The sequence below is a fragment of the Zerene cesonia genome, chromosome 9, assembly GCF_012273895.1.
Source record: "Zerene cesonia ecotype Mississippi chromosome 9, Zerene_cesonia_1.1, whole genome shotgun sequence".
NCBI classification, from domain to species: domain Eukaryota; kingdom Metazoa; phylum Arthropoda; class Insecta; order Lepidoptera; family Pieridae; genus Zerene; species Zerene cesonia.
In genome coordinates, this window is record NC_052110.1 from 1,144,617 (window position 1) to 1,164,228 (window position 19,612).

General features: G+C 32.9%; 1 protein-coding gene across 1 annotated transcript in view; it reads right to left on the bottom strand.

The window, feature by feature from the left end:
* The window catches only part of LOC119828875 (aryl hydrocarbon receptor), a 94,142-nt gene that overhangs the window by 33,586 nt on the left and 40,944 nt on the right, over positions 1-19,612 (bottom strand). Inside the window, exon 2 of the mRNA XM_038351163.1 lies at positions 15,717-15,907. The gene's annotated coding sequence lies outside the window, so the exon portion shown is untranslated. The remainder of the gene's footprint in view (positions 1-15,716; positions 15,908-19,612) is intronic.

Consider the following 19,612-nt stretch of genomic DNA (forward strand, 5'->3'; position numbering starts at 1 on the left):
TCGCGTTTAAAATCCGTTGAAAAGTTTTTAATTTCTAAATGTATAATACTCGCGTGAAACCAAACACAAGAAAATAACAATTTTTATTTTTTTTCTATTTAAATTCTGCTTCATTATTTTACTTGTACCTTTAATACCATATCATACCATAAAATAACGAAAATATAAGTAAATGTAACGGAAAATATTGAAAAACAACAGCTGATTTATTCAGACTGTTTTTGGGTTAATGTCCGAAGAATTTGACACTGATAAAATGTCTGTAAACAGATTAAAAAATGACATTCGACAACTATGCATTATCTGTGACATCTCAACACAATGTTAATGACTTTCTTAGCTAATTAAATAGTTTGTTTATTGAACAAATTCGTTGCGAACAATTACTGTAGAGTTCCAGTTAAACTGATGTCCACCTGGCAGGAAACTTCGGAACACCATAATTATCGGAAAACCAATTAAAACGATACCAATGCAGGAATTTTAACCTTTTATTCCGTAACAATTAAAGATATATCGAACAAATAATTCACATTCGACAAGCGATCTACCGAATATCCACTAAATTAAGAACAGGAGCCGTGAGATAAAATTAAAACTTAATTAAAACTCCATAAGGAAACGGTGCAAATAAACAAATAAACAGACGGTGGCGAGGCGTAAAACATTTTGTCACCTACATCTCGCGGTCGTGGCTTCGCTTACTGTTTCTTTTTGTTTCACCGATTCTGTTACCAACTTTTTGTCGTCTTATTCAGCTTTAAATAACATAATTATTTATTTTTCAATTTCGGTTCGCAGGTTCAGTAATATATCTCACTAATGGCAGAATAAATTTATTGTTTCACTTCGCTCAAAAAATAACAGGTACAAATAAACGAAGTTACGTAGCTGAAGCGATAACGCTAATAATTTATTCAATAGTATGATGAACGAGACTATAGCTTATAAAAATTATGTAAACCAACAATATTATTACGAATTGGCATCGATGAACGAATATATGTAGAAATTTCCAAGGAATGCGTTTAAATTAAAATGGAACAAATGTAAATGAATTATAGACAAGCCAAAGTGTCATTAGCATAAATAAATTGATGATAAAATGTATTGTTTAGGATGAATTGCGATTATTCAATGTTAATTTTCACGTCGACACTATTCGCAGGACGGGTTTTTTGCAAGTGTCTTGAATATGGTAAAAATATTGCGTTTCGGGTCACCGATATATTTTGAATATTTATAAGGTGTCAGCATCTTTATTTGCTTGTTTTTATGTAACAGCAAACATGGTATTTTGAATATACTACAAAGTTCAGTTATGACTAAACTATTGGCGCTTTTCCATGTACGTAGATATGAAATAAGATCAAAGGATATGACATACTTAAGAGGAATAAAGTCATACACAATATCTTGATGATTAAAGTATATGACTAAATAAACACCTATTTTCTTCAACTTTGTACACAACCATATAAAATGATTATTTTTAACTCATGCATTAATAATTAGGTATACCTATAATATTCTCAGTGTAATAACTGAAAATCAAACTTAATTTCTGTATGTATAGCACACTAGCTTGCAACCGCGGTTTCGCCCGTATGGATAAAAGAAACATCCCATAAGAATGTGATGATTCAATGAAGTAAAAAGTAGCCACTCTCTAGCCTCTCCAGACATAAAAATCATATACCGAAAAACAAACAAACACACCGTCCCATTTCTAATATTAGTAAGGATTTATGAGCGTGCTACTTCATACATATGTATGTATTAATAATGTAAGAACCGTTTATTTGCTTTTACATCCAAATCATATCGCAATATGCAATTGTAAACCTTTTATATTTGTTTATTATTTCCTTAATAAATACATCTAAATGGCTCATTTAAGACAATCATACGACGCAAATAATTTTAAATTAAGTTCAAGTAAAGATTATCACGTTTATAACTAGATTTGGGAGTTTCAACTGTGTAATTGACAAACAATATTGAAATACAAGTAAGTGTATAATATTTATATTATATAAATATATTGAAAAATAAGCATTCATTACTTTATCGTGTGTGTATTGTTATTTATTGCTAGCATGTTATAAGACACATATTTCTGCGTTTCAGCTACAATTATAAATAAACTCGCACATAAGGTCATAGTGTACTAACACGTTCGAAATAAAAAAATAAATTATTTTATCACCCACAAGCGTCACTAAGCGGTCGCATTATAGTTAATATAAAAGCAATATATTTTAATTGCAATTATAAAGCAGACAGATGCGTTCTGCCCGTAAATCTATAAAACCGTGACGTGTAGAAAAACAGGATATTTTGTTATAAGTTGCATAGTTTCGTGACATGTAAACATTCTGCACATTTATACTTCGCATCTAGTCAACAAAATGTTAACTTTGTTGTTCGATTTATGAATATCGTAGTTGTGTGTTGTTTGTTGTTAGAATCGGCTGATATATGGTCAATTGTTATTGTCACTGTCTCTTAAACTTATCTCAATTAAAACAGACATGGCTGTGGAAGGTACATTTTTTGGCAGGATGGTGATTTGGTTATTATAAAAAATATATTTTTGTGGTGACTGCACGTGCTACACGGACGGTTATAATCAATGTGATTTGTATGAGATTAAATCAGCTAAAATACTTTATTATTTTCACTTACATATCCATTTGTACATATGTAAAGAATCAAGTTGAGATGAATTACCTATTAATCCTTCATTTTTTTTGCCATAAATCTTGAGAATCCCACAAAAGTCCAATTACTATTAATTTTAGAACAGTTCGAGGACCGTCTAACCGACCCCCGTACCCATAAATTGGCTGCGCTCATTTGAATACGATTGTGATCGACGCACCCGCGCACTCTCTTATACCTCACGGCTCTCGTGTTAATGAGCATATAGTATTACCCCGTGACTTTGCTCTGGGACATTTATGCTGTTACGTGCCTTTACCTTAATGGATATGATCTAGGATATAAATCTCTATATATATAAAATTCTCGTGTCTTAATATTTCTTACCGTACTCCTCTGAAACGGTTGAACAGATTTTCATGAAATTTTGTGTGCGTATCGTGTAGGTCTGCGAATAGAGAGAAGTAAGGCAGAACAGCATTTGCTGGGTCAGCTAGTATATATATAAGTATATTATAATTATTACTTACACGGGCGAAGCTGGAACAAGTAATAATTATAACTTTGAAATTTTTATGATTATTCCTGTTTAATTTTATTTATTTATATTTTAAAAACATATGTATGTATGAAATATACTTCCTGTGCACCTACTCATATATATTTTAACATGGTGTTAAGGTTTACCTTATTATGTCTAAACATACCTGTTTATTGCAGTTTAGTAGAGATGCATAAAATCAAAGAAGCAGATGAGTGTCTACAAAGATACAAACTAACTCAGTTAATCTACCTTCTTAGGTATATTCATATGTATAAATTATTTTCTTCAAATATTTTCTAAGAACTATTTTTCTTTGGTGAGTATTTATTTATCTTTTAAACCTTTTCACTCAATCTGTGTTTTCTTAGTTACATAGATTTCGCGCGATTTCACCCGCGCAAGGACCCGCGGAAAAATCTATATAACACCACTGCTAAGTATCATCAAAATCCGTTCAGTGGTTTTCACGTGAAAGCGTAACACACACACACACACATCATCACAACCATCGCGTTTAATATGAACTCGTATAACGTGAAATAGAAAATAAAAAGCAAAGTCCATAATCATAATTGATTCCACGAAAATAAGAATACATCGAGGCGTAATAATTGGTAATTAACGATTCATAAAGAATTTTATGTATTCCAATTACAGTACGATTGGTTGTAATAACTGAAGATCGGGCTCCTAGAACAATTATACTGGAAAGTAAGAGAAAACATTATAATTATGCAATTATTACGTGCACTATCCTCGCCGCGGAGATATTGGATTTGACCTAATTGTCGCTAATGTTTCATTTGACAATAAAATATTTACCGTGTATGTTTTAAATTTATTAGTAACAGAATATGGGGTACGTGTAGTTTATAAAATAAAATAAAAGTGATGTAGAAATCTCATTTGTTTATTAAAGTTTAAATATAAACGCGAAAGTACGTAAGATCGTTTCGATGTATGTTTGTTATACTTTCACGTGAAAACCGCTCAATGGATTTTGATGAAATTCTACAGTGATGTAGTTTTTTAGTTAGAATTTTTAAAACACTAGCGATCCGCTGAAATAATTTTTCAAATTGGACCAGTAGTTCCTGCGATTAGTGCGTTCAAACAAACAAACTCATCAGCTTTACACTATTAGTATAGATAAGCTGTGGAAATATTTGGTTCAACCCTCTGGATTCAACCATGAGTGAAACCGCGCGGAACAACAAGTCAATTACAAAAATAATATTGTAAAATAGTTCTTCGGGTATGACTGGTAACTTTAACAAATAACATTTTATATTTCAAATGAATTGTGGTATTTTAGAAAAACCTGTGTCTAACGTTTTAGTAAGTAGGTATCACTACATGTTTCTATACAGCATTGCGGTAACAAAACTCAATAAAATCATGCTAAAACCTGTTATTAAAGTATAAATATTGATTTATCGACGTCAAAATTAATCCACCTGCCTGATTGGTGACAACAGTCACTTTTAATTGGATAATAGTGAAGTCTTAAAGGCAATAATTACTTGATCAATTGCTCTGCCCTGCACTTACGGGGGAATTTCAACTATGTGTAATGAAACAATGTTTAAATATGAAGCGACGTTAAATTGACGTTAAATTTTGCAATAAGATAACGATTTTATTTAATCACTAGCCTTTTCCCTTTAAGTTTGGTGTAGTTTAATAGATGTACATATAAAACTTCCTCTTGCACCACTCTTATCTATTAAAAAAACACATCAAAATCCGTTGCGTTGTTTTAAAGATTTTAGCATACATAGGGACAGAGAAAACGACTATGTTTTATACTATGTAGTGAAATAATGTATATTGAAATAATATAATGAATAAATTGCGTTTAAAATCTGTTAAAAAGCCTTCAATTTCTTAATAGTATATAATTTTTTTATTTATAGTTTTTTTATATTAAAAATTTATTGTTATCTAGCATTAAACCGTTTTTTATATGTATAAACACTAGTAGGTATCTGCCTATATGAGGGTAAAGTTACTTGGTGTATATTGAATTATGTTTATATATGTATCTTGTGTTAGCGTGTGCTGATTCCCCATTTCGTTAGTGACCTAATTTAAAAAGAAACAAGGACAACTGTATACGCATAAATTCTTTTTGGTGGTTCACTATGGGGGAACAAATAATATGTGTGTGGTATAGTAACTCAAATGTGAAATGAATGCACCGTTTTTGATGGGATTGTTCTTTTAGCAAACATCTTGCCAATATGGTTAATGCATGTGTTTTTGATGAAAGGCGGTAACTACCGCCCATTTGCACAGGTAGGGCCAATATCTTCAAATGCGTCGCTTACTTCAGGGCTCGGGATGACTAGAGGGCAGACGGGGATGAAGAAAGGAATGGAAAGGGTGAGGAAAAGATGCGAACTTCCGTGTTGCGTCTAACAATAAATATACCACCCTTTCGATTAGAATTTAATCTTTTAATCCCACAAATGTTATAATTAAACCGCTGAGCGTGGATTGTTCCACTTTCTAGTCCAGACACTGTATTTTATTGTATAGTATAATTTTTCAATGTTTATAAGAGAAACTGCACAGATAGTATCTATCTGAGTTAGTATGGTGTTACGGTGGATGCCTGCACTAATTCTGTTAGCAACGCCATTGGACTCTGTAGATTATTATTAAAGGAATTATCTTTTAAAGATTGAGAAGTTTAAGAAAACATTTCTTCAAAATGTTGATGAATTATAGTTTTAGCATTGTCCGCAGTAATGCGTTGTATAAAACCCTAGTTCTATGAATATTTTTGGTGCACTTAGCGGCTTATTAAAAGTTCAAATTTAATTAAAAAGGGTTGGTTATTTGACACGTAGGTATATGGAACTTCAATTAATTAAACAGGTTATTACCGATGATACATCCGAAACGTCGAAAAAGTACTGAATTAGTTGGAAGTTTGGTGGAATTAGTTGTGATGGAACGCTCTTAATTTTTCAATATACATTTTGTATTAAAACTTTCATTGCTATTCAGTCTTTAATATTTCGCTTTGTTCGGCAAATTTTGTAATAGAATTACATGTGATATAGATTTAAATGTAATTAAGAGAAACCATCAGTTAAATTTAAATGAAAAACTGACAGCAGGGCAATGCTCTAACAGCGATATAACAAAAGCCACAGCACGGTACACATAACACGACATTAATTTTTCAAAAGCATACCCGGTGTGGTTTTCAGTCTGATTACCATAAACTCATTATATTCAACGTGTCACATAAATTATTTTAATATTTCGTAATAAAATATTATCTGTGGTAGCCCCTCGCGTAACGAGGTCATATTTTCAGTAAAATTAAATATTTATATTAGGTTAATATGATGTTTGACACGCCATTTTTTGGTGAATGCTTCTCGTTCTGAGTCATAGGTTATAATTGAGTTTGTTCCTGGCTTTTCTTATAAAATATATAATATTAAGATATATTAAAGAAAGCGTAAGTGCAGTTTTATGACTTTGTATTTTATGTATGGCTTTTTAATCTCTTTTATTATGAAGAAATTAAAGATAATGTGGGAGAGATAATGTTAATGTAAACAAAATTAAATTATTCATAATTAGGATAATTGTAGTCCTTTAGGTACCTATTATTTCGTATGTATCTATTCTAGTATATGAAGCTGAATATTTTGTTTGTTTGTTTGAACACGCTTATATCAGGAACTACTAGATATTTGAGAGAGATAGATAGATCAAAGATAGTTTAAGACTTTGGGAACTTTTCACCCGAAAATTCTACGGAAATCGTAACTATGCAGGTAAAAAAGCGCGGCGGAATCTAGTATTGTTTGTATGGTATAAAGATATTTTAACTAAATTGAAAATTATCATTTTATTTGTCTCTTTGTATAGCAAGTAATTTGAGACGTTGGTTTTATTCGAAGTTATTTATTTTAAATTCATTTATATTATAAAGTAGGTTATAATGAACCCACAAACCAGTTTATTTACGGTTTATTTAGATAATTATTTATGTCAGCGAAACAAAACAGAAACAAGCTTCAGCAAAATATTTACGAAAATATTGTTCACCATTTGGTTATCATAAAATTTTCCAAGGAGACTCCAACGCTATGGAAATATCTGGAGTGGTTAATACCTGTTACATAAAGAGTTAAAATTTTACGACCATGATGATAAAACTAATGATTCAAATACAATTAACGTCTGTTATTTTTTAAATTTATTTAATATTTAAAGTGCATCCATTAATCGTAAAGGCATGCTCAAAAGATTATTATAAGTAGTAGTATAATTGTGATTATATAATATGTAATCATCACAAAAACATATTGAAAGCGAATTTAATCATGAATAAATAAACTTAAGCACTTGCAAGTTAAATTTAAAGCAGGGTAAAGTAAAAAGCGTATCATCAGCTCCATATAAATAATTTCACTTTCAACGAGCGAGCTCGGTCACTGCCGAAATTCTGTCACGCAATGCCGCCATTAAGGGTTGTTTCACCCCTCACCCCCTCAAGGAGTCGGCGAATTTCACAAACTACCCTCCGTAATTTAAGGGATATCTACACCCCAGTGGGGTAACTTTTTTAAGCGCCCCATTGGCTGAGTCTTTCAAAGAATTCTACGATATGCAGTTTTATTGGTGTTATTATTTATAATAGACTACAAATACCCTTCTTTCGTATGATAATCAATCAACTTTACATATATCAGTTTATGAGTTTATGAGTCAGGCGAATGTCAAATATAACGGATAAAATATAACACGACAGAAATGCAATGAATCAAAAAGACAATAAATTTTCTTGTGGATAAGCATTTGTTTTACCAATCACAGGGAAAATACTGTCATCTATTTGTTTGAGATAATCGGGGACATGAATATTTTAGATACATAAGTCCTTGTTTATATATAGAGGAATAAGCTAATGTAGATATACATAGAATGAAATAAGCATTTATTTGTATAAGTGATAACTACAAATTGAGAAAATTAAAATAAAACAATATAGTGACAAATTGAGGTGGAATAAAAAATATATAACTGAATCAGAAGATGCCACTTTTAATATATTTTGCTTGATATAGACTTAAATATCACCCCATAATCTTGAACGCCACTATATCCATCTCATTATTCGCAACAAAAGATGTACATAATGTAATAATGATTTATGACAAAGTTTAAAAGGCTGTACAAAGAGTTTATAGCAACAAAAGGTTTTATTTATAAGCGAAGCGAGGGCGGCCGCCCGCCCGCCCTTGCTTTATATCGGGGGTGTTGCGAAAGCTTCACTGAAACATTAACAGGTTTAAATTTGGAAAACTGACTGGATAATGGTAATTTGGTTTTAAGTTTTTAATTAATCACTTCATGGCTTAGAGTTGTCGATTGATCTGCTATTTATCAACCGATTAACGATTCATATACTCGTATGCGATGATTGAGCTATTGTCTTCAGAGTTATAAGGCCTTTGATTATAATGTAATTTATATCTTACTTCATTTTGTTAAGAAGCTGCTTGCTCCGGTCATTTTCTGTAACTATTCGAGTTTTCAAAAGTTATTATTCTATGACATGCGGACTATAAATTCAACAATTGTATAAATGGTAATGTTATAACATTCTAAATCCTTTTCCATTATAAAACAAAATTGTAAATCCTCAACCTAATTACACAGAATATTCTTAATATGACTGACTCGGCAAACACCTCTCTACCTACGTCCTACCATTTAGGGGTATGAAAAACAGATGTAGGCTAATTCTCAGACCTACCCAATGTCCACACAAAATTTCATAAAAATCGGTTCAACCGTTTCGGAGTAATATGATATCAAAGTTATGACACAAAAAATTGTATATATTTAGAGATTTTAATTATTGCAAACACACACCCTGTAAATATAGTCAATAAACGGCACATAGCATGCGCTAAGTTTACGAGCTGTTTTACTCGTTAAGCATTCAAGCTGTTAGGTTTAAGCGATTATAAACCTTTAATCACTTAAGCTTCGGTCGCATTAGTGCAACTTGACTTTGTATTTCAAATTATTTACGTCATGTTCCAAATAATTGATATTAAGATACTTTGTATTGTTACTTATTCATGGGTCTATAGCTTAATCAATATCTAATCATCTAGAATTTATAAAATCCTTTCTCATTGGATGTCTACGTCATAACATCTATCAGGATTTCAAATTTCAGCCCGATTCGTCCAGTGGTTTGGGCTGTGCGTTGGAAAAACTGCAAAAGCTTTGATGTAATCAATTTGTTAATAAATTGTATTAAAACGATTATCATCATACGATTTTAAATGAATTTTAATTGCTTTCTGAAAATGGTTTAATCATGTATAAGTACTTAAATTCTGTAATTGTACGAATATTTGTGAGTAAATTAATATAAGTGAAGTCCCATGTCCCCCGGTTGGGTATAGGGCAGATGATATACTTCCGTTTTAATGATCGATTTTCTTAACGGACAAGTACGCGATTAGCCTTCTGTATCCTGCCAGACTGAGACATTTTTTTGTGAGTCCCCACCGGGAATCGAGCCCTGGACCCCTCGGTTCTTCATTCACGCCTTCACCACTGTACCAAGGAGGCGGAATATAATTAATTAAAAGTTACTAAAGTAAGTTGCGTGATAATAATTGTAAACTTGAAAATATTACACATTTGTTATTTATTACATTTAAATTTATATTTTATCTACGTAAATTACGTCTATCTTTGTTTAATTTACTAATTTGTTTTAAATTTCAATGTACAAATAATTTAAATGGAATCAACTTTCAAATTATACGAAATGCTTTTCATTTTCGTTAGCTTGAAAATAATATTTGCTTGTCATTCATCGTTGAAATAAAAACTAAAGCCCACACTTTAATTTAATAAACGACGTAACCTAAATAAAACATTAAACAATTTTCGCCATTATAAAAAGTACATTAAAGGCGAAGTTAGCGTGAGTCAGCGAATGGATGGTATAATTGATCTGATAAGGGGTGAAACACCTTTATAGTTGATTTTTTATATTTTTAATGATTATAATGTTTTGTTTATTTATTTTATTATTCGTTTCGTTGCCATGGTAGCAATTAAAATGAGTCCACCGTAAATCTTGATATACATCTACAAGCGAAAAGTTAATAATATTTGTTTAATTTATTTCACTCGTATCTTATTCTATTAATAATTATCGATCCGTTGAATATTTGCACATTTTATTCGGACTTTAATTAAAGGATGCTAAAATTAATAGCGACGTTTTGATGCTGAAAACCGAAGTTTATCTTAAATAATAACTATTTATTGCTGATTAAATAAAATAAAATGAATCGAACGTTTATACATATTCTTTAATATCACTCTTTTTTAAGTACAAGCTAAAGAAACTGATATATTTTTATCGCAATATACATAAAAGGGAATGGACATAACCTCAAATTAGAGCTTTTTCTAGAAACATAATATTGTATTGTATAAACGACGATCGTAGCTTTCCATAACCTTAATGGATAATGGATTTAAGTAAAGTTATCCTTACTAGGTGATTATTTTTTCGTTAATAATTGTATTTTTAACCGATGTTCCCAAAAAGAAAGAGGGACTGTATTCTCTTTTTAGTTTTGTTAATCGATAACTTGTTAACAATTGCATAATTCACCTTTTCGCCTTATCCCTAGCATACCATTAATAGCAGGTTACCAGTACACAAAATCTTAATATATAATCCATCAAAGAATAGGTCATTGATTATACAATATCTTCTACCCTAATACTTTAAATATCCATCCATTCTATCCACCACACCTAACCTCTTAACTTCATAACTGAATTGCATTTTCGTTAATAACCTCTAGTACGATGTAACAAATTAGTCTATTTCCCTGGCCAGTGTTTTATGGAAAACAATAATCTCAGATAAGCGACGGTAATCCATCATGGCGGTGGCAATTGTTTTTGCTTGAGTGAACTTGATTAAATATTCCGATACGGGCTACCCGGCCTGTTTAAAACGGACCAAGGGTTTTGGTTTTTCGATGGGGATTAGTGACAGTTGGTTGGGTCGGATTATAGTTGCTGTGAGTTATGATGGCTTATGTATAGTAATATTATAATTGTGGAAGTGTATTTTGTTAGTGGACAGTACTAAAATACTAAAATACATTTAACTATGAGCTCGTTTTCCATATGAGTTGTAGAGTTTTAACAATCTTTATTCTAAATAATACTTACCATATAAAGCTGAAGAGTTTGTCTGTTTGTTTGTTTGAACGCACTAATCTCAGGAACTACTGGACCGTTTTGAAAAATTCTTTCAGTGTTAGCCCAGGCTATATGCTATTTATGTACTACGGACAAAGCCGGGGCGGACCGTAAGTTATACATATAAACCTTCCCATTGAATTACTTTATCTACTGAAAAAACCTCATCAAAATCCGTTGCGTAGTTTTAAAGATTTGAGGTATACATATAGGATATAAGGACAGACAGGGAAAGCGACTTCGTTTTATATACGTACTCTGTAGTGACGCTTTCTCCCTGAAGTCAATGTAAAAATTGATCTTTTTTGTACATTTCCAGACCCTGTTTGTTTTCCAGATATACATAGCTTATGACGCAATGCATTGTGTTCGAGCCAAGCAGGGTTGCCATCAATAAATCGTTCTAAGGTGAATTAGCATTAGATCGATACGGTTACTTCCGGCGGCGCTTTGCGGAGACAGGCACCGACGACGCATTATATATGTATTATATTTGGTTATGTATTGGCAATATGGATTATTGGTGGAGTTTTATTGCATTTGGTTCTTGTGGATTTAAATATGGCCGTTTAACAGTTCGCGGTACATTAAACGCGCTACGAATACTTGCATTTCATATATTTTAAACAAAAAATATAAAGCCATTCTAAGAAACTTGCCTGTTATCTGGGGAAATTTTAAACAACGATTTTTATTCAGTATTATTCAAAAGTTTTCTTTGAGAAGTATATTTGAATGATTAACATAAATATTAAGATTAGAATATAATTAAACGAAGCTAATAATTTTCTTAGTCTGTGTCGGGATTTGAATTCAGTTTATCTATATATATAAAAGAAAGTGGTGTTAGTTACACTATTTATAACTCAAGAACGAATTAACCGATTTGGATGGAACTTTTTGCAGAGGTAGCTTAGAACCAGGAGACGGACATAGGATAATTTTCATCGAGATCCCACGGGAACGGGAACATGCGAGGCAAACACCGTGTCTATCTTTCCTGCGACTACGCGGGTAAAGCCGCGGGCGAAAAACTAGTATCTTATAACGCGCATGCGTTATCAGTACCAATAACACAAATAATAATAGGTGTCCCACAGCGCACTAAATTCTTAAAAGGGCCTCTGCGTCTTAGACATGAGTCCCCACATAAGAAGACCGGGTGCTTTCCTTCTGGAGGCACCCGAGTATTATGGATAGATATACATAGTGCTAACATTGAATGAGAATTATATTACAGAAATCACACGTTAAAAACATAAAGCACATGTCTGAATAAACGTAATCTTATCGTATTCAGCCCTTCAAGTGGCTTGTGAGACGACTCCGCAATACAAAACATATAAGCTAATTACCACCATTACGCACACACTCGTCTTGCGCTCATAAACAAGCACAATCATCGGAATGACCGGTAAACCTTCTGGGAATCGAGTTATTTACAAGCAGGCTACCGCGGTATCGAATTTAAATATTTCACAAAATTTAAACTATCGAGATCCCGTGGCGTCGCGGCGAAATCTTTACGGCTGCTCTCGCTCTTGTAATCGATGCCTCAACAATCGATTTAATTAGAATTATCGATATTTTTATGGTACAGTCGTGTGGGGAATGTTGTATGAACTAAGTAAGATTTCCATTGTTATAAAGGATTTCTGTGGCAGATTGTACCAGAACCTTATTCTTTATTCAGTCATTATTCGCATTTAGTAAAATAAGGTTAAGAAGGCAGTTATGCACACCCATAAAAATACCTAAAATAACTGCATTAAAACATTTCAAGATCAGTGTACTAATTTTTTTTATTCTATTTTTAAAAACAACATTTATAATGAAATCCTCATGAAGACATCAAGCACTACATTGAATCATCGCGTGTTCCAAACACAGTGTAATACCAACTTAATTTAATTTAATTTAATTAAATTTGACAATTGTACGCCACATGGCAGATCACAGTAGAACTTATAATTATGTAATACCTTCCTAATAACCTGTGAATCACAATAAATAATTTTGAATTTGAATTTGAATTTGAATTTGAACTTCTGCACTCGCCAGTACTCCACGTTCATCAGTGAACTTTCGACAAGTACCCGAACCGCCCCCCACTGCTTTTTATATTCGAATTTCGTTCGATATAAAATTATAAAGAGGCTTAATAACTCACTCTGTGATATACGCAGTGGTAGCGGACATATGCAAAGTAGGGGTAAGATTTACGTGGCCAATTACTGCAGACGATTGTAGATTCTGTTTAGGAAATTAAATGTCTAATGTGTTTTAATACGTCGGTTGTTATAGTTTGGCAAGTTGGGTTTAATCCTTATTCATTAATGGATATATCACACTAATCCTACTAACATCATATGTGCGAAAGTTTGTAAGGATGTGTTTGTTGCTATTTCACGCAAAAACTACTGAACCGATTGCAATGAAATTTGGTACGTAGACAGCTGGACAACGGGAATAACATATGGGGAACTTTTTATCCCGATATTCCTACGGGATGCGAACTTACGCGGGTGAAACCGCGGGGCGCAGTTAGTATTATAAATGTGAATGCTTGTTTGTTTGGATGGTTGTCCCTCAATCACGCTGACACTACTGAACGGATTTTGATGAAATTTGGTATACAGGACAGGGTGAGCTGGCTTTGGTGATAGGATACTTTATATGCCGATTAAATGCTCCTTTTGGATAAAACAGGAATATGGGTATTCGGGCGGAGCCGGGATGAGCGTCTAGTTATTTATATATCTATTACTCGGTCAAGATAGGTAGCTTTATACTGGTAAAATAATATTTAAAGCTTCTTGTAATAAATCGTAACAAAAAAACCACCAATACGTAAAAGCAATTTTAAATTTTTATTTTGTGTTTCTTAATAGTATAACAATATGGTAAATGAATTGGTTTCGCGGAGAAAATATAGTATATATAGCTAAATGTATTTTTTTGCATTTCTATTAAAAGATATGTATAACTTTCTGATGAAAGTATGATTGATAATCGCTCAATATTTACATATTATAGTATTTAAAATTTATTCTTTTGAAATATGTTGTGTTTAGATTATTATACTTAGAAATAGGCTTAATTATAATTATTTTATATTATCATCGAACTAACAGTCTCAATACAAATAATTTTATATTGTAAAACTAGCTGCGCCCCGCGGTTTCACTCCCGTAAGTCCCGTTGGCGAACGAATATCTAAATAAACAAAGATTCACATTTATAATACTAGTGTGATTTATTTCCCTTGTTTTCCAAATAAGCATTATCTCAATTTTGATGAACTATTTCCTTTTTCTATTATATTTAAAATGATCGAATCAAAATTGCATACAACCAAATTCTCATCATTCACAAGCAAACAAATGCTTCCAATTAGACCGAAGAAACGTGACTCAGAGATGCAATGATAAGGAAATCTAATCACTCGCGAACTGCTGTATCGATTTCGCAACGAGAAGCGAGCTCTCGAATATTATTAATACATACAGCCTATAATAAAATTGCCTGACAGCGTTAAATATGTTCAGTAGCCAACATTTATAAGTAATCGAATATTGGTATGCGATTTCTTCTCAGTGCATTCGTTAAATAAATTAGATCAGTTGGTTTTAAATTCTATTTAAATGTAGTTTCATCTGATTTTCTTTCAAGAATACTAAAAGTTTGTTGTTTGTTATTTTGTAATTCGGTGAATTCAAAATAATAATCTAAGAAGGTATTATTTACAAATTCGTATTTACCAGCTTGCTGTTTTTAATAAGCGCAGATTAATAATCTTTTTTGGATTTAAATCCAAAATATTTACTTCCTTTATGAATTTGATTCTGACTGCTTTCTTTCTTGTTATTGTAACAAAGAATTACAATTATATAAATTCCGGCAGCACCTAGGTAGTTTATTTTTGTTTTTTTTTTTCAATTTTTATCATATGTTATCACTTGGATAACAAATCCAAAGAACTAAAACTCATTGAAATCCAATCAGCCGTTCTTTATGTGGTATAACGATCACTTCTTTTTTTACAAACATATCAGCTATTGTTATTATCACTAACTCTCGATTGTTTCTGTATACATAGTTTTACTTAAATATAGCGAAGTCCCTAAGTGTTGTTTCTTCTTTTTAATTTATAGAATAGGATTTTTCAATGAAGTAATGTCCTATTTTCTCTTTTATTTTGAAATCTTATTACAGCACCTACCTTGGAAGTAACTCTTGGTCCGCAGGTAGCTAACTGACAGACGCAGTATGGAAAGGCGGTCCAGCTTGCTGAGGATGTTCTGCTCGAAGGGCAGCAGGGATGCGAGGGTGTCCAGCTCCGCGTTGAGGCGCTCCCGGTGGCGCTTGCTCGGGTTGCTCTTGGTGACTCCGTCTTTGGATGGCGGTTTGATGCTGGAAAGCAAAGAAATTTGTTTATAATATCACTAGCTGACCCGGCAAACGCTGTTCTGCCTGACTCTTATTATTTAGGGGTATGAATAGATTGGCCGATTCTAAGACCTACCCGATACACCACATTTCGTGAGAATTGTTCCAGCCGTTATGGAGGAGTCTGTATAATATTGTGACACGAGAATTTAATTCATATCTATACCAATATAGAATGTGCTTTTTATTGTTTGTTAGCATTGTTTTAAGTATACCAGGCAATTGAATAGGCTCCGAAACTACTGGGCCATTGAATAATTCTCCATTACAAAGTTAAATCTAGCTTATATTTCATTAAAATAGAACAATGTCCAACCAGGTGGAACAGGGCGAAAAACTTATGTGATAAAGAAAACACATATATATTACCTGTGACAATCTACGTGTATTTCTCATCTGCATATTACTACATAGTATAAAACAAAGTCGTCGTATCTGTCCCTATGTCCCTGTGTATGCTTAAATCTTTAAAACTGCACAACGTATTTGGTTTTTTTATTAGATAGAGTGATTCAAGAGGAAGGTTAATATGTATAACTAGCTACGCCCCGCGGTTTCATCTGCATAAGTCCGTATCCCGTAGAAATATCGGGATGAAAGGTTGCCTATATGTTATTCCAGTTGCCCAGCTATCTACGTACCAAATTTCATTGCAATCGGTTCAGTAGTTTTTGCGTGAAAGAGCAACAAACACTCACACATCCTTACAAACTTTCGCGTTTGTAATATTAAGTAGGATAATATCTATTAAACTACAGAATTTAACGTGTGAGAAGCCATAATTTATTGTTATGATTTTCAAAGAGCACCTATTTCGAGCAAGTGGCAAATCCCATTCAAAATAATGATTTAATAGCGCTTCTAAAGGACGTTATAGTAACAAATGAAATAAACAAATATTATAGTTCATTTTTTAAATTTTGTCTTCACATAAATGTGTGCTGGGTGTTGGAAGAAATTTGTTCCATTCAGGAGATTAATGAAATTAAAAAATTAATAGAAAGACAATGTACATACTTAGGGGGCGTCCATACATTACGTGAGGTGTTTAAGGGGACGGGGGTCAAGTAAAATCTTTCCGAATCTCACTTGGGGGAGAGGGGAGGGGGTTTAAAAAATATCACGTATTTTATTTTTTAGTAGAAAAAATCCTCAAAAAATCCTGAAAAATGTCTTACGTAATTTATGGACGCCCCCTTATGTTAGATTTGGCAATACAAAGATTTTCAAGATTTTGTTGTTTTAATGTCATCTGTTTTCACATCTCAGCAGAAATGCTGGTAAAAGCTACATTTACGGGTGGTGACCAAGTAAATGCAGCATGTGGTGAGTAATTTATGTGTTAATCGTTTTCATCTATTTGGAGGAATCTTCTTACTATACTGCACGTATTTATTTTCATTTCCATAATACTCGGGTACCCCCAGAAGGAAAGCACACGGTCTTTTGGAAGGCTTACGTGGGGACACAGATCCAACACGCAGAGGCCCTTTTGAGAATTTTGATGTGTTATGTTATGTTATTTTTTATTTATTATTTTCATTATTATTATTTTTTTATTAAAGTGATAGAGAGCCGCTGCACTCAGGCAGCTGGTCGGTAGTTTTGAAGTCTTTGGGGGAGGCCTATGTCCAACAGTAGACGTCCGAAAGGGTTGTAACCACGAACGACGACGATTCTGTAAGGATATGACCTAAAAAGAGTAATTTAAAGAGTTAATGTCGGCTGTTTCCTGTAGAAACTGTTTTTGCCTCTAGGCTCGTTCACATCCGTATCATGTTCCCTACGACTGCATTCTTTTTTCTCATTCTTGTCGTATATCCTCTCTTTATCCTTTCTTTTTCCTTAGACCACAAAGGCAACAGCTAATATGTAACAATTTTTTTTTATATTTTGACATAAAATTACATACATGTTTAATTTAGAAATAATATTATTATTTCATGAATTACAAAAGGCCCTTGTTTCAATATTAACATATGCAAACAGCTATATTAAAAGCAACACGGCAACGCAGCGGTGATCTATTTTAATTAACATTAGTTAGCGTTAAATTACAGTTTAAATATACAAAAGGTATTTGTTTTTGTTAATTTGTGTTCACATCTCGCTCGCATAGGTAAGCACGAATTAGTATCGGACAGAGGTGCAGTGGAGTCGCCTTTAGTTTGTTTTTTGAATGGAAATATGAGGGGTTTTGATCGCAACATTGCTATTGCGAATTCTTCTAGTTATCTCGTTTTATTCTTATTTTAACCAATCAAAATTATTTGACAAAGTTCTGTTTGATATCGTATGTATTATATATAATAATTTTATACATGTCTTATTGGTTCTTAATTCAAAATATCTGTGTACTATTTTTATTAATCAATACATTACTATTGCCTTAGTTTAACCCTAAATTATTTATAATTTTAAAGACCTAATCAGCTCCACACATTTCTATGTCCGAAACTGCTGCATACATTTGGGCATTACTCATTGCCGCCCGTCGTTTTTGTTGATTTATTCAAAGTATCAACGCGCCTCGGCCCTTTGATACTTTCCCGATACAAATTATATGGGTACCATATTGTGTTCTATCAAAAATACATCATATTTCGTGGGTGATAACGTCGAAATTCGATTGTAACAAACGAGCGTTATAATCGATAAATCAACACCGATTATTTCTATAAATTGTAACTCGATTAAGTTATAATCGATATCGTGTAATGTATATACGTAATCTGTCATCAGTACGCCAATAATTTATTGAATGTGTATATTTCGACTCATAGGTATTAGTCACGGAAACTGGCTAAATACCTAGCCAGTATATGATACAAACTTCTACGCTTATCAAAGACCGGTTATAATAAAATAATTTCACGAGTATATCATACTACTAGAATAGATAATAGAAAAGAATAAAAGTATCTGGATAAAAAGTTGCCTATATGTTATTCCAGTTGTCCAGCTGTATACGTACCAAATTTCATTGCAATCTGTTCAGTACTTTTTGCGTGAAAGAGCAACAAACGCACACACATCCTTACAAACTTTCGCATATATAACATTAGTAGGATAAAGTAGGATAGTAGGATTATGATTGGGATCGCTGAGCTTTAATTTCCTTGTAAAAGCAAAGGAGACAATTAAATTGACTAATTTATCAAAGCATGTCTTTCAGTTTCTTATATAACAGTTACTAGCTGCGCCCCGCGGTTTTACCCGCGGAATAGAAATATCGGGATAAAAAGTTGCCTAAGTGCTATTCTGTACGTACATAATTTCTTTTTTTTTTTTTTTCTATGTCATAGTGGACAGCTGAGCTGGTGGTTCGCCTGATGTAAAGCGATCACCACCGCCCATAAACATTCGCAAATGTACCTCTGTGAATGCGCTGCCCATTTTCATGGGGTAAGGGAAAAAGAAAGGATTAATGACTGGAAAGAAGGAATAGACTAGGACGGGTGAGGAAAAGGAAACGGGCCTCCGGCTCCCCCACTCACCGTACGAAACACAGTGGCATGCCACTATTTCACGCCGGTTTTCTGTGGGGGTGTGGTACTTCCCCGGTGCGAGCTGGCCTAATTCGTGCCGAAGCGTGCTCGACTCCCACAATAAAATTCATTGCAATCGGTTCAGTAGTTTTTGCGTGACAGAGTAACGGAGAGTGTTTCA